Genomic DNA, 12,090 nt, shown 5'->3' on the forward strand with positions numbered 1-12,090 from the left:
CAGCACTCTGGGAGGGAGGGAGGGAGTCAGCATCTGTGGAGCTGCTAAGTGCGTATCTTCATGGAGAAAAATCGCCTGCCCTTAATCATGGAGCCCTTACTCTCAGGCCTGTATTTCTTTGTTGGTAATCAAACTTTGAGAGTTATATTTGAGTGGCTATTTGATGAAAAGTGGTAATGTCTTCTTATTTTAATAAAGAAAAATCTTCACTCTCCTGATATATGCCCAAGCCCGATTCCATCTGCATGTAATAAGATCTTTTGTCCCCCAATACCTCTCCCAATTGCTTGCTGTTGCTTGAAATTCTAAGTTTGTTTCATGACTAGAGCCTTTATTTATGTAAGCCTTTATTATTCTAGGACCTTTAAGCGGCTTCCCTGTGGTTTAGACATCCACTTATTAAACACCTATTGCTGCAGAACTACCATGTGTCAGGTTCTGAGGACGCAGGAGTGAACAAGACACAATCTTCCAGGATCGTTCTAACCAGAGACAGATTTACCTATGCTCATAGATAAATAAGATCATTTAAAATAGCCAGAAGTGTCATGAAGAAGGTATACCAGGGTAATGGCAAAGAGAAGGAACCGGATGAGGCTAATGGGAGAAGGCCCTTGGGGATGGAGCAGACGAGCTCAAACCTAAGGGAAGAGCGGTTCAGGCTGATGGCTGGATCTGTTGAAGAGGGAGAGAGGGGTCCGTGTGAGAGGGGCCGGGGGTGGAGTGGGGAGGAAACCGTGGTAAGGCATTTGAAATTCATTCTAAAAACCATGGGGAGATACTGGAAGGGTGTTGGCAGGGAAATGGTAGGATGTAATTGACATTTAAAAAATTATTTTCACTATGTGGAGAATGGATTTTAAAGAGGCAGATGTGGGCGAGCACTTAGGAGGGGATTTCCGTCCTTCAGGACGGAGGAAGGTGGCTCCAGTCAGGGTGGTGGAAGCAGCTGTGGCCAGGAGTCTGATTCAGGATGAAGGTCACTTGCTGGGGGATGGGATGCAGATGTGGATGGAAAATACAAAATCAAGGACAGATCTGGAGTGTTTGGCCAGAATAAGCAGGCAGTCAATGGGCTGCTTATGAGACATGGAGGACTGCAGGAGAAACAGGTGCAGGAGAAACAGGTTTTTGGCGGGGCTGGAGGCGGGGAGGTGGTCACAGGTTCTGTGTTGTACACATTAGGCTTGAGAGGCTTATTGCATGTCCAAGTGGAAACATCGAATGGGCAGGGAGAGGTCTGGGATGGGGAGGCCAAAGAGCGAGTCGTCAGCATGGAGCCGGTGTTTAATGCAGTGAGAGTAAACTCAATAAAAAGGAGATGCAAACCAAGGACAAGAGCATGGGGAGCTCCGAGGAGGACCACGGGTGGCAGTGGCTCGTGGGGCACAGGAACATCAGCAGAAGTGGATCCCACAAATTACAGAAGAATTGCTTCAAGAGGGACGATGCAATCAGCTGTGCCAAATGCTGCTGGGATGTTAAGGAGACTAAAGGTCAAGAAATGACCCCAGGCTGTGGCACAGAGAGGAGGCCTTCCGGGAGGGCACCCTGAGGATCACTTGCTGCCTAAGCAGGTGGCAATGGAGTCTGTGGAGGAAGTGAAGGACACTGCCCCTGACTACATCTTCCAACTCTCAAAGCGAGTCAATATTCTGCTGCTGCTGATATGGAGTGTTCTTTTCTTCTAACCTGCATTTCTATTGGTCTTACAAGAGAGGAATTTGTAACCAACTTCCCCTATCAATAGTGAGCCATGAATGTGGTTGGCATATGTTGCTTTCTTTTTTAAGATTTATTTATTTATTTGAAAGTCAAAGAGAGGGAGGGAAGAGAGAGAGAAAGAGAGAGAGAGAGATCTCAGTTTTCCATCTGCTTGTTCACTCCCTAGATGGCCACAATGGCCAGGGCTGGGCCAGGCTGAAGCCAGGAGCCAGGAGCTAGGAACTTCATCCAGGTCCCCCATGTGAGTGGCAGGACCCAAACACTTGGGCCATCTTCCGCGGCTTTTCCCAGGCCATTAGCAGGGAGCTGGAGGGGAAGTGGAGCACCTGGGATATGCACTGGTGCCCACATGGAATGCCAGTGTGGCAGGTGGCGGCTTTACTCGCTACGCCACGCTACACACCTGATGCTGGGTATAGTCAGCTTTCCCTCTCCTACACACATCTCTTCACTGGACTCTTGCAGATAGCTCCTCAATAGTTTTGTCAACTAAGCCTCTTTTTGAGCTGTCATGAGACATTTTGTGTCACGGTGTACTCTGATGTGTTTGAAGTTAGACACACCAGAGTTTCAGGCCTGGCCTTATCACTTGTAGCTGTGTGTCCTTGGCCGTTTTATACAATCCATCTATCCCTCCATTAACTCGGCAATAAAACTGGGATACATTCTATGACTCCCCACCTCCAGCATTGATTTGAGGACAAAATAAAATAATTTTTACAATGCTTATCCCATTGTCTAGCACATAGAAGAATAAATAATACTGGAGGTAGTTGTCACTACACAGAAATCTATAGGAGATTTCAAAAAGGCATTGGCCAAAAAAAAATTGGATCAGGATGCTCCAAGCTTGGCAGAAGCAGAGTGTCTGAGGAAGAGAGCTTGAAACTCGACACAGAGGGAGAGATTCCTCTTCCCCTGGAGAACTTGTTCTAATTACTGCGGCTTCACAGCTCCCCAAGTGACAGGAGCTTCCCCCTTCTCCCAGTCAATTGTCAATACCAGAGGGCCAAGGCTTGGTTTATAAATGGAGCAACTGGGTGGGGCCGGCGCTGTGGCGTAGCGGGTAAAGCCGCTGCCTGCAGTGCCAGCATCCAGTATGGGCACCGGTTTGAGACCCTGCTGCTCCTCTTCCAATCCAGCTCTCTGCTATGGCCTTTGAAAGCAGTAGAAGATGGCCCAAGTCCTTGGGCCCCTGCACTCACGTGGGAGACCAGGAAGAAGCTCCTGGCTCCTTTCTCTCTCTCTCTCTCTCTCTTTCTCTCTCTCTCTCTCTCTTTTCTCTCTGTGTAACTCTTTCAAATAAATAAAATAAATCTTTAAAAAAAATAAATGGAGCAACTGGGTTATCCTGAGAGATGCAAATGGAAAAATCAGGTTTGGTATGTCGTGTGTTAAACAGAAGAGGGCATTCCCTCATCATAGCCACAGTTCTGGGTACACTCAGGAAGAAGGAAGGTATCCTAACTGCTTCGTTCTCAGGCATTCATCTCATTCTGAACCTGCATGCTAGGCAAAATCAATGCCTTTGGTCTTATTATTAGTTGGTTTTATGCTTCTCAGAGAAATCCTGGAGCCCGGAGTTGACACCTTTTCTGGTGACTGACAGCTGGAATAAGATGTTCAAGTGACGAACATGAAGAGAAGCACCTTTCTCCTTGAAGGTAAAAATAGACTTTAGAAACCACCCGCCCTGCAGGAAGTCATCATCTCTGTTCCTGACTCAAACAGCCGGTGACCGAAGGCGGCCTCACATTCCCACCTAGAGATGCGTTTTGGCTTCCTATGGGGTGAGCACAAGTAGAAGCATTATCAGGAGCAACTATGCGCTAATGGAAGGTGTCCTGGATTGTTGCAATTACTTGGGCTCTCTTTCCACCACCTGGACTTTGTCTTCTGGGGGCACATGGCTTGCTGACACCTGCCTCACTGCCCTAGCGGAACTAAGTCTGTCTGGAACCCTGTCTCCACCTGTTCGTTTGCATCAAGTGGGCCAGTCATAACCAGGGCCTAGGTTGGTGCCAAATACCTGACTGTAACCAAAACATCTATTTAGGTTGATTGGGGGAGGGATGAACTAATTTATTATCTTATTCTTCATATCTTCATTTCTAAAATTAATATTTTACTTATATTTTGTTTTTCTAAGGATAAAGCATATCAGAGAAAAAATGTCAGTTTATTATATTCAAGATAGGATGTAAGTTTAACTATTGCTATATAGTACTGTCTCTATATTATTTTACCTGGGTATAGCTTCTCTTCAAGAATGTTTCTTGGCTGAATTAAAGAATAATGTGGAGATTTCTTTTGAAACTTGTAAGTAATAATGCAAGGGAAATTAAGATGGCGAGTGATCCTATTGAAGAAAATAGGTTCATTCTCAGGACAGATGGCACGAAGCAGTTCCACCTGCAGGGAACTATTTCACAGTGTTTCACTAACGCAGGAATCTTGTAGTGTTGACAGGTAAGGGCGTTGGGAAAAATAGTAATTTTCAATTTTGTAAAGTCACGATTTGATTTTAAAATCACTGGCATTTAGAAACCAGAGTGTCTCATTTAATGAATATGCAGTGTGATATTAAAAAAACTTAAATCTATTCCATTTTTTAAAAACAAATGTGCATACAGTTTAGAGGCAGTATCCGAGATACACTCATTTGTACTCAGGAGAGATTTTTCCTTTTTCTTAAACGACTTTAAAGACAAGAGATCACATATAGTTACATTTAAGATGTAATGTATAGAAAACAATCCTGAAATGTTCGAAGAAGCTGTCATCAAGAGTGAACTAATGAAGTAAGAAGGCCACGCTCAGATATCTGCCACTGTGGCACCAGCTGGGTCAATCATTTCAGGAGGAGTAGACAGAAATAATACAATGCTTCCAAACGCAGACGCTGTTGCAATCTCATTAGCAATGGATGGGACTTATGCTGTACTCTGAAGAAGATATCCTACTTTATCATGATAATGGAAATAATGAAAATTGCATTAGTGCAGAAATGTCTATTTCTTTATAATGTCAAGACTCAAAAAAAGGAGATTGCCTTTCAAACTGAAGCAACCCATTTAATCAGCCACAGGAGAAATGGTAGAAGGGTTTTTCGCTGAAAAACTCCCATGAGTCCAGGAGTAGCAGGTGGTGGTGCTGAAGTACTCCACTTTAGGGGTCCTAAAGAGATTCTGGAGGGGCCGGTGCCGTGGCGCAGCAGGTTAAAGCCCTGGCCTGAAGCACCAGCATCCCATATGGGCGCTGGTTCTGGCCATTGTGGCCATCTGGGGAGTGAACCAACAGACAGAAGACCTCTCTCTCTGTCTCTACTCTGTAACTCTGTGTCTTTCAAATAAATAAAATAAATCTTTAAAAAAGAGAGTGACATCCTGGAACACTCTTATAGATGGGCAGGATAGCTTTGCTTTTAAAATTTCAATGCTCTGGTGATCGCGACCCCTTGCTCAATGATGTGGATTTCCACAAGCCCTAACATCACAGGGGCCACTTACCCCTTCATCTTACAGTCAAGCTTGATGTTCTCTGGTGGCAGCTGAATTGTTTACTAATGGCAGCAACTTCACCGATAATCATGACCCAACACAGGTTATTTGAGATTATAGTTAGTGGCAGCTGGTGTAGATCTGGAGATGAGAAATCTCCCTGCAGAAGCAATAGGCTCTTAACCCTTACAAAGAGACCACTGATGCTCTAGCGTCTGGTTCAGGCAGTAGTATGGGCAAAGCCAGTCCGGAAGGCCACTCATACTTGTGTGTTGAGTAGGAGTAGCAGAAGGACCATTTTCCCAGAAGGATCCATACAGAAAGACAGAAGTAGTTTACTGCAGGCATGTACCAAGTGCTTTTCCTTTCTTTTCTCTTTGGGATTTTTATACTTAAGGAGTTGGTTGGTAATAGAGGTCCTCCTAAGGACTACTTACCTAAACTGCCTAAAAAGTTGCTTGGGGCCGGCGCTGCGGCTCACTAGGCTAATCCTCCACCTGCGGTGCCAGCACCCCAGGTTCTAGTCCTGGTTGGGGCACTGGTTCTGTTCCGGTTGCTCCTCTTCCAGGCCAGCTCTCTGCTGTGGCCTGGGAAGGCAGTGGAGGATGGCCCAAGTGCTTGGGCCCTGCACCCGTATGGGAGACCAGGAGGAAGTACCTGGCTCCTGGCTTTGGATCGGCACAGCGCACAGGCTGTAGCAGCCATTTGGGAGGTGAACCAACAGAAGGAAGACCTTTCTCCTCTCTGTCTCTCTCTCACTGTCTAACTCTGCCTGTCCAAAAAAAAAAAAAAAAAAAAAAAAACCAACTATAAAATAAAAATAAAATTTGCTTGGGCTCTCTTAATGGAAAGGATCTACATTTAGCTGACTCTGGTTTCCAGGGATCACAGAGCACCTCCCTAATGAATTACACATGATAATGCTATCTGCAACATTCAATGAGTAGTGACTAAGGCTAAACCATATTCATATTTTCAGGACATAAAATGGATTTTTCTTTTTCTTAAATTTTTATTTGTTACTTTATTAATTTGAAAGTGAGAGAGAGAGAGAGAGAGAGAGAGAGATTGTTTTCTGTCTGCTGGTTCCCTACCCAAATGTTTGCAGGAATCAGGGTGGGGCTAGAGTGAATCCAGGAATCTATAACTCAAACCAGGTCTCCTACATGGGTGGCAAGCACCCAACCACACAAAATGTATATTTGTAGGAAGCTGGAATTATTTCCAAAGCCAGACTCGAACCCATGTACTCCAATATAGGATGCAGATGTCTCAGGTTGCATCTTAACTGTACCTACCTTAGACTTGAAATTTTCTTTTAAAGTTTATTTATTCATTTGAATGGTATAGTGCTGACAGGAAGAGAGAGAGAGAGAGAGAGAGAGAGAGAGAGAGAGAGTTCTATTTGGTGGTTCACATTCAAAATGAAGCTAGGAGCCAGTCACTTCTTCCAGGTCTCCCACATGGGCAGCAAGGACCCAAGTACTTGAGCCATCATCTTCTACCATCAGGGTGTGCATCAGCAGGAAGCTGGATTGGCAAGTAGAGGAGAGACTCACTCCTAGGCCTTCTAACAGGGGATGTTGGCATCCCAAGTAATTCTCCTTCCCTACAGAGACAAGGCCCATCCCAACCTGAGATTTTCAGTGAAATGATCTCCATTGTTTCCTGCAGCTCTCTGGTTCTGGGTCTAAGATTGAGACTAAAGTGAAAATGAATTTTGCTTCACCTTTGAACCCTGGGTACTTGCTCCAATGACAAGGAAGTATGAGATCAATGAATGAGCAGACAAGGCAATTTTAGCAGTTTTATTTAAAAAGTAGAGACAGAAACTCCTACACCTCATGGACCAGATGGGCATCTCAGAAAAAGACTGAGAGCCCAGTCTGCATTCAGAATGAGTATGGGTCCTCCATTTCTTCTCCCCTCTCCCCTCTGCTGGGAAGGTCTGGGAGGGGTATTTCTGGATATGGAATTTCCCCATGCAAACCCCTCTGGACAACACTGGCCATCAAGGTCCTGACCTATTGGAGAAGCAAACAACTCCATCAGTTCAGTAACTGGTACCTTGGTGGCCGCTACATCACTCCATCAAGCCAGTGAGCTCCTTCTGACAGGCAGGGACACCTTGGGCTAGGGGAGACAGAGATGAGGCTGGGTCTTGCTTTCAGGTCTTGTTTCCTCATTCTATTTCACACAAACTTAGTTTCTTAAAACTTCGCATTTTCTTGGGCCCCTCTTACACACCCAGGCTGATATCTACATAGCTGCCTTAACCAATGTCACTGTTGTCTGGGAGTCATGATTATGAACTGAAAGTGAATTCAAAGCAAAGTCTGAGTCTTCAACCATGGACACCAAATTTTCCACATTAAGTTGTCCTCTATTGCTGACAATTTTCCTTTTAATTAAACGCAGCCTGATAGGCAGAATCTTGGGAGACATAAAGCAGTTATGGGATTCACTCAACCATTTGTATGCATGTGTGACCTATTTAGCTTTTAAAATCCTATTTAATGCCAAAAACTACATTAGAGAATTCAGACAAAAGCTCACAGGGAGTCCCATAATGAGACTGTTTTGATTATTCGAGTGATTAGCCCATTTCCTCTCTCTTTAGTAATTTCATTTAGAACAGTAGTCATTTTAAGATCAAGTAGTTTTTTATTGCTTTTCTAGTTTGCTGTGAAAGTGGCAAGTAGCCAACCATCTGTGAAACTGCAATTATTACTATTACTTAAAATTTATCAAACCCCTTTCAGGTACTATGGAAGTAATTCTCCTTTCCTACAGAGACAAGGCCAAAGAAAAGCATTTAATAAGTTCCAACTTCACACAAAAATATGCATTATCACCACATGTTTTTAACCCATTAGCTGAAAGTCCTAGAAATGGTATTTGTGGACATTGCTAGGAAAATGTGGAGTGAGGAATGGTTTCAGTCCACTTCCCTAAGGCAACTACTTTTCAGCTCCTAGGAATTCACTTCTTCCTCCCATGAGGAATACATATCCCTTCCATACACATTACCTGGTCATTTCAGTCTTTCTTTAAGTAATTTATTTCTCGGTAATTCCAGTACTACCATCTCCAGTGGGCTCATGTGCTACTTCCTTGTTTACTTTTGTACACATTTAGCAATGAACAATGGAGAAGATACCTGAGATATTACGCCTGGGACTTCTCTCACTTCTCCAACATCCCTGGCTACCAGTGACTCCAAGAAAGAGGTCTGAACAGTGAGAGAAGCTCTGCAGGAGTAAGAATTCGGAGCAGCTTCCTGCTCCTGCCCTTCTGCCTCAGACAGCGACATCTGGTGGTAAGAAGAAATGGCCACCCGCTGTGCTTCCAGCCTTCACCTAAAGCCAGGGTGACCACACATCCAGGTTCCCCTGGTGTGAACTGAGTCCATGCTCATCATCTGCATGTAACTATTAAGTCCCTGCTTTCGCTCTTTGTTCACTCCCCAGATGGCCTCAGCAGCTGAGTGGGACTCAAACGGGTGCTCATGCGGAACCCCAGAATCTGTCTCGCAGGTGGTGGCTTAAGCCACTGTGCCACAACACCAGCCCCCTGCGCTCAGTCTTGAAGGCGTTAATGGATGCCTTTGTGAAAAAATAAATGGATGCCCTTGTGTAGCTCTCCCATCTACAAGGTTACTGAATACCTACTTTTTTTTTTTTTTTTTTTTTTTTTTTTTGCCTGTACCATGAGCTTTGGGCAATGGATTCAGAAGATTACTTTCCATTGTGTAAAGTAAGTTATCTTCTCTACCCTGAAATGATCCTCATTCAATGTGGGGTCAGTCCCAGCTCTCATGCTGCAGCTTGGTGAACAAGCTCATTTTCATGGTTTCACGAATTTTAGTCTTATCCACACCAGTCCTCTGTCCAGCCAGGTGGAAGGCCCTAATCTCAGAGCCTAGTCCCAGAGACCACCTCCCTCTGATTGTTTTACTCAGGCTGCAGGAACGTTTCAAGGGGACTTGTCTGGCTGTCTGAAGTGTGATGCACAATAGCTTGTCCTTTTAGGCACTGCTGACAGTCATCTGGCACACTGTAGCATAATATTTTTGAATTAAACCTTTTGACCACTTGGAGAATAAAGGGTAGAAACTCTGCCAAGGTGGCCCATAACAAGCCCTTTGTGTGCACTTGCAGAAAGAAGAAAAGAGGAAAAAAGAGAGGGGAAAATGAAGTCAAAGAAAAAAAAAAAAAACAAGAAAAAAAAGAAAGGCTATTGTTTACAATAAAGAAGCAATGGTATCAACTTCATGTTGTTTCCTATCTCATACTTGACCTTGAAGGCCCAAACATTGTAAGCAATCATTAAAAAAAAAATTCCCTAGAAGGGTGCATTTAGATGGACATGGTGATTTCTTCCTTTCCAAGAACAGGAATTTTCCAGAAAAAAAAATAAAACAACTTAAGATTAACCAGGAGAACAAAGAGAACATTGTGTAATAGAATATCTTACACTTGTACTTTGTACTTATGGTTTAGAAGTTAGATTCTATTACAACAAGATGTACGAGTGCTTTCCATGGGCAAGGTGTTTTGCAGGGCACTGAAAACAGATAAGCTGGATGTAATTTCAGCTCCTGTTATTTCAAACATGACAGTTTGTTTCCCTGTGCAACACCAAGACAATATGATAAATTACAGCCCTCCTGCTGAATTTTACTTGTTTCTCTCATGCTAATAGTGACAAAACTCATTGGACTGTCTCCTTAGCATTGCAAGAACTTTCAAGTATTTAGGAAGCCCAGTTCTTTCTCTTAAGAAAACTACGGGGGTGGGGTGGGGTGGTGGTGGTGTGTGCTGTGGTGCAGTGGGTTAATGCCCTGGCCTGATGCACCGGTATCCCATATGGGCGCCGGTTGCTCCTCTTCCGATCCAGCTCTCTGCTATGGCCTGGGAAAGCAGTAGAAGATGGCCCAAGCACTTGGGCCTCTGCACCAACATAGGAGACACAGAGGAAGCTCCTGGCTCCTGGCTTCAGATCAGCGCAGCTCTGGCTGTTGCGGTCATCTGGGGAGTGAACCAGCGGATGGAAGATCTCTCTCTCTGTGTCTCTACCTCTCTCTGTAACTCTGTCTTTCAAATAAATAAAATAAATCTTTAAAAAAAAAAAAAAAAGAAAAGAAAACTACAGGGGCCAGCATTGTAGCAAAGCCCAAGTACTTGGGCCATCCTCCGCTGTTCCCAGCCACCACCTGTAATGCAGATATCCCATAGAGGGGCCAGTTCATGCCCAGATGCTCTACTTCCAATCCAGCTCCCTGCTAATGGCCTGGGAAAAGCAGCAGAGGATGGTCCAAGTACTTGGGCCCCTGCATGCATGAGGGAGACCCAGATGAAGCTCCTGGCTTCTGCATGGCCCAACCCTGGTGGTTATGGCCATCTGAGGAGTGAACCAGTGAACCAGCAAATGGAAGCTTGCTCTCTCTCTCTCTCTCTCTCTCTCTTTCTCTCTCTGTATATCCCTCTCTCACTGTAACTGTGACTTCTAAATAAATAAATACATAAATAAATCTTTCAAAAAAATTCGAATCCACTGGGGAATCACATGAAACATGACATGTACATTTCTTGTCTATTCTGTTTGGACCCCAATCATTTGGAATTGTTGGACATCTGGATACAGGCTGAAGTTCAACTTTATTTCTCCTTTGATCAAACAGCTTACTCAATAAAAGCAAACAGTACCTCAGAGAAAGAATTAACATTTTTCAGGGAAAAATGTGAAAACTTATTTTTTCATGCAATATTTTTTTAAGTTTGTGCTGTCCTTTTTATAAAGGCAGGTTGTGGAAGCTGGCACTATGGCATAGTGTGTGAGGCCACCACCTGCAAAGCTGGCATCCCATATGGGTGCTGGTTCAAGTCCTGGCTGTTCCACTTCTGACCCAACTCTCTACTGTGGCCTGGGAAAGCAGCGGAGGATGGCCCAAGTTCTTGGGCCCCTGCACCCACCTGGGAGACCTGGAAGAAGCTCCAGGCTTGCAGCTATCTGGGGAGTGAACCAGTGAAAGGAAGACCTCTCTCACTCTCTGCCTCTACCTCTCTGTAAAATGTGATTTCAAATAAATAAATAAATAAATAATTCTTTAAAAATAAAAAAAGCAGATTGTGATGGATCTTAAGAGCACTTTATAAAGCACTTAGTGTGCTGCTGTTTATTTTCTAAAGAATGAGCTTTTCTTTTAAAACAATGCTTTACTTGATACACAGCAGACTCATAGAATGGCAGATGTCCTAAACAGCACTCTGGCCTCAGAATTAGCCCTTAAGGCATTCAGATATGGCTGAAGAGTCCATGAGAGTATTTTAGGCATGGGAAGCCAAGACACTCAGGCAAAAAAAAAAAAAAAAGAAAAGAAAAAAAACCTATATGAAAGATCTCTGTGAGTGAGATCCCAGTGGAAAGAACAGGTCATCAAAGAAGGAGGTACCTTTCTCTGAAGGAAGGAGAGAATTTCCACTTTGACTATGACCTTGTCTAAATAAGATCAGAGTTGGTGAACTCAAAAGGCTTCCATAGCCTTGGCAACTCATGACAAGAGCCTAGGGTGATTACTGATGCCAAAAACAAGAGTTTCAATTGTTAAGTCAACAACAGGAGTCACTGTGCACTTACTCCTCATGTAGGCTCTCTGTCCTCAATGTGCTGTACATTGTGATTTAATGCTATAACTAGTACTCTGCGGGGGGGTGGGGGCGCTCCAATCGGAGAGGAAACAAAGTTGCTAAGCCTTCCCTCAAGAAGGCCGCTGAGCCTTTGCTTGAGTTTGCCGCACTTCTGCATCCCAGTGACAGCGTTTCCAACAACCCAAGTTGGCCCCCGGGGGAGGTACCTAGCCTGA

The 12,090-nt window shown here is 44.3% G+C and overlaps 1 long non-coding RNA gene across 1 annotated transcript; it reads left to right on the top strand.

Annotated features, from left to right (window-relative positions):
* Positions 1-5,794: 5,794 nt before the first annotated feature.
* LOC149126506 (uncharacterized) lies at positions 5,795-11,349 on the top strand. Its single transcript, XR_016234522.1, has 2 exons — positions 5,795-8,544; positions 11,028-11,349. It is a non-coding gene; the product is annotated as an uncharacterized LOC149126506 (long non-coding RNA).
* Positions 11,350-12,090: the final 741 nt, after the last annotated feature.

This window comes from Oryctolagus cuniculus, chromosome 5 (assembly GCF_051225735.1).
Source record: "Oryctolagus cuniculus isolate XC-2025 breed Fujian yellow rabbit chromosome 5, ASM5122573v1, whole genome shotgun sequence".
Classification (NCBI taxonomy): Eukaryota; Metazoa; Chordata; class Mammalia; order Lagomorpha; family Leporidae; genus Oryctolagus; species Oryctolagus cuniculus.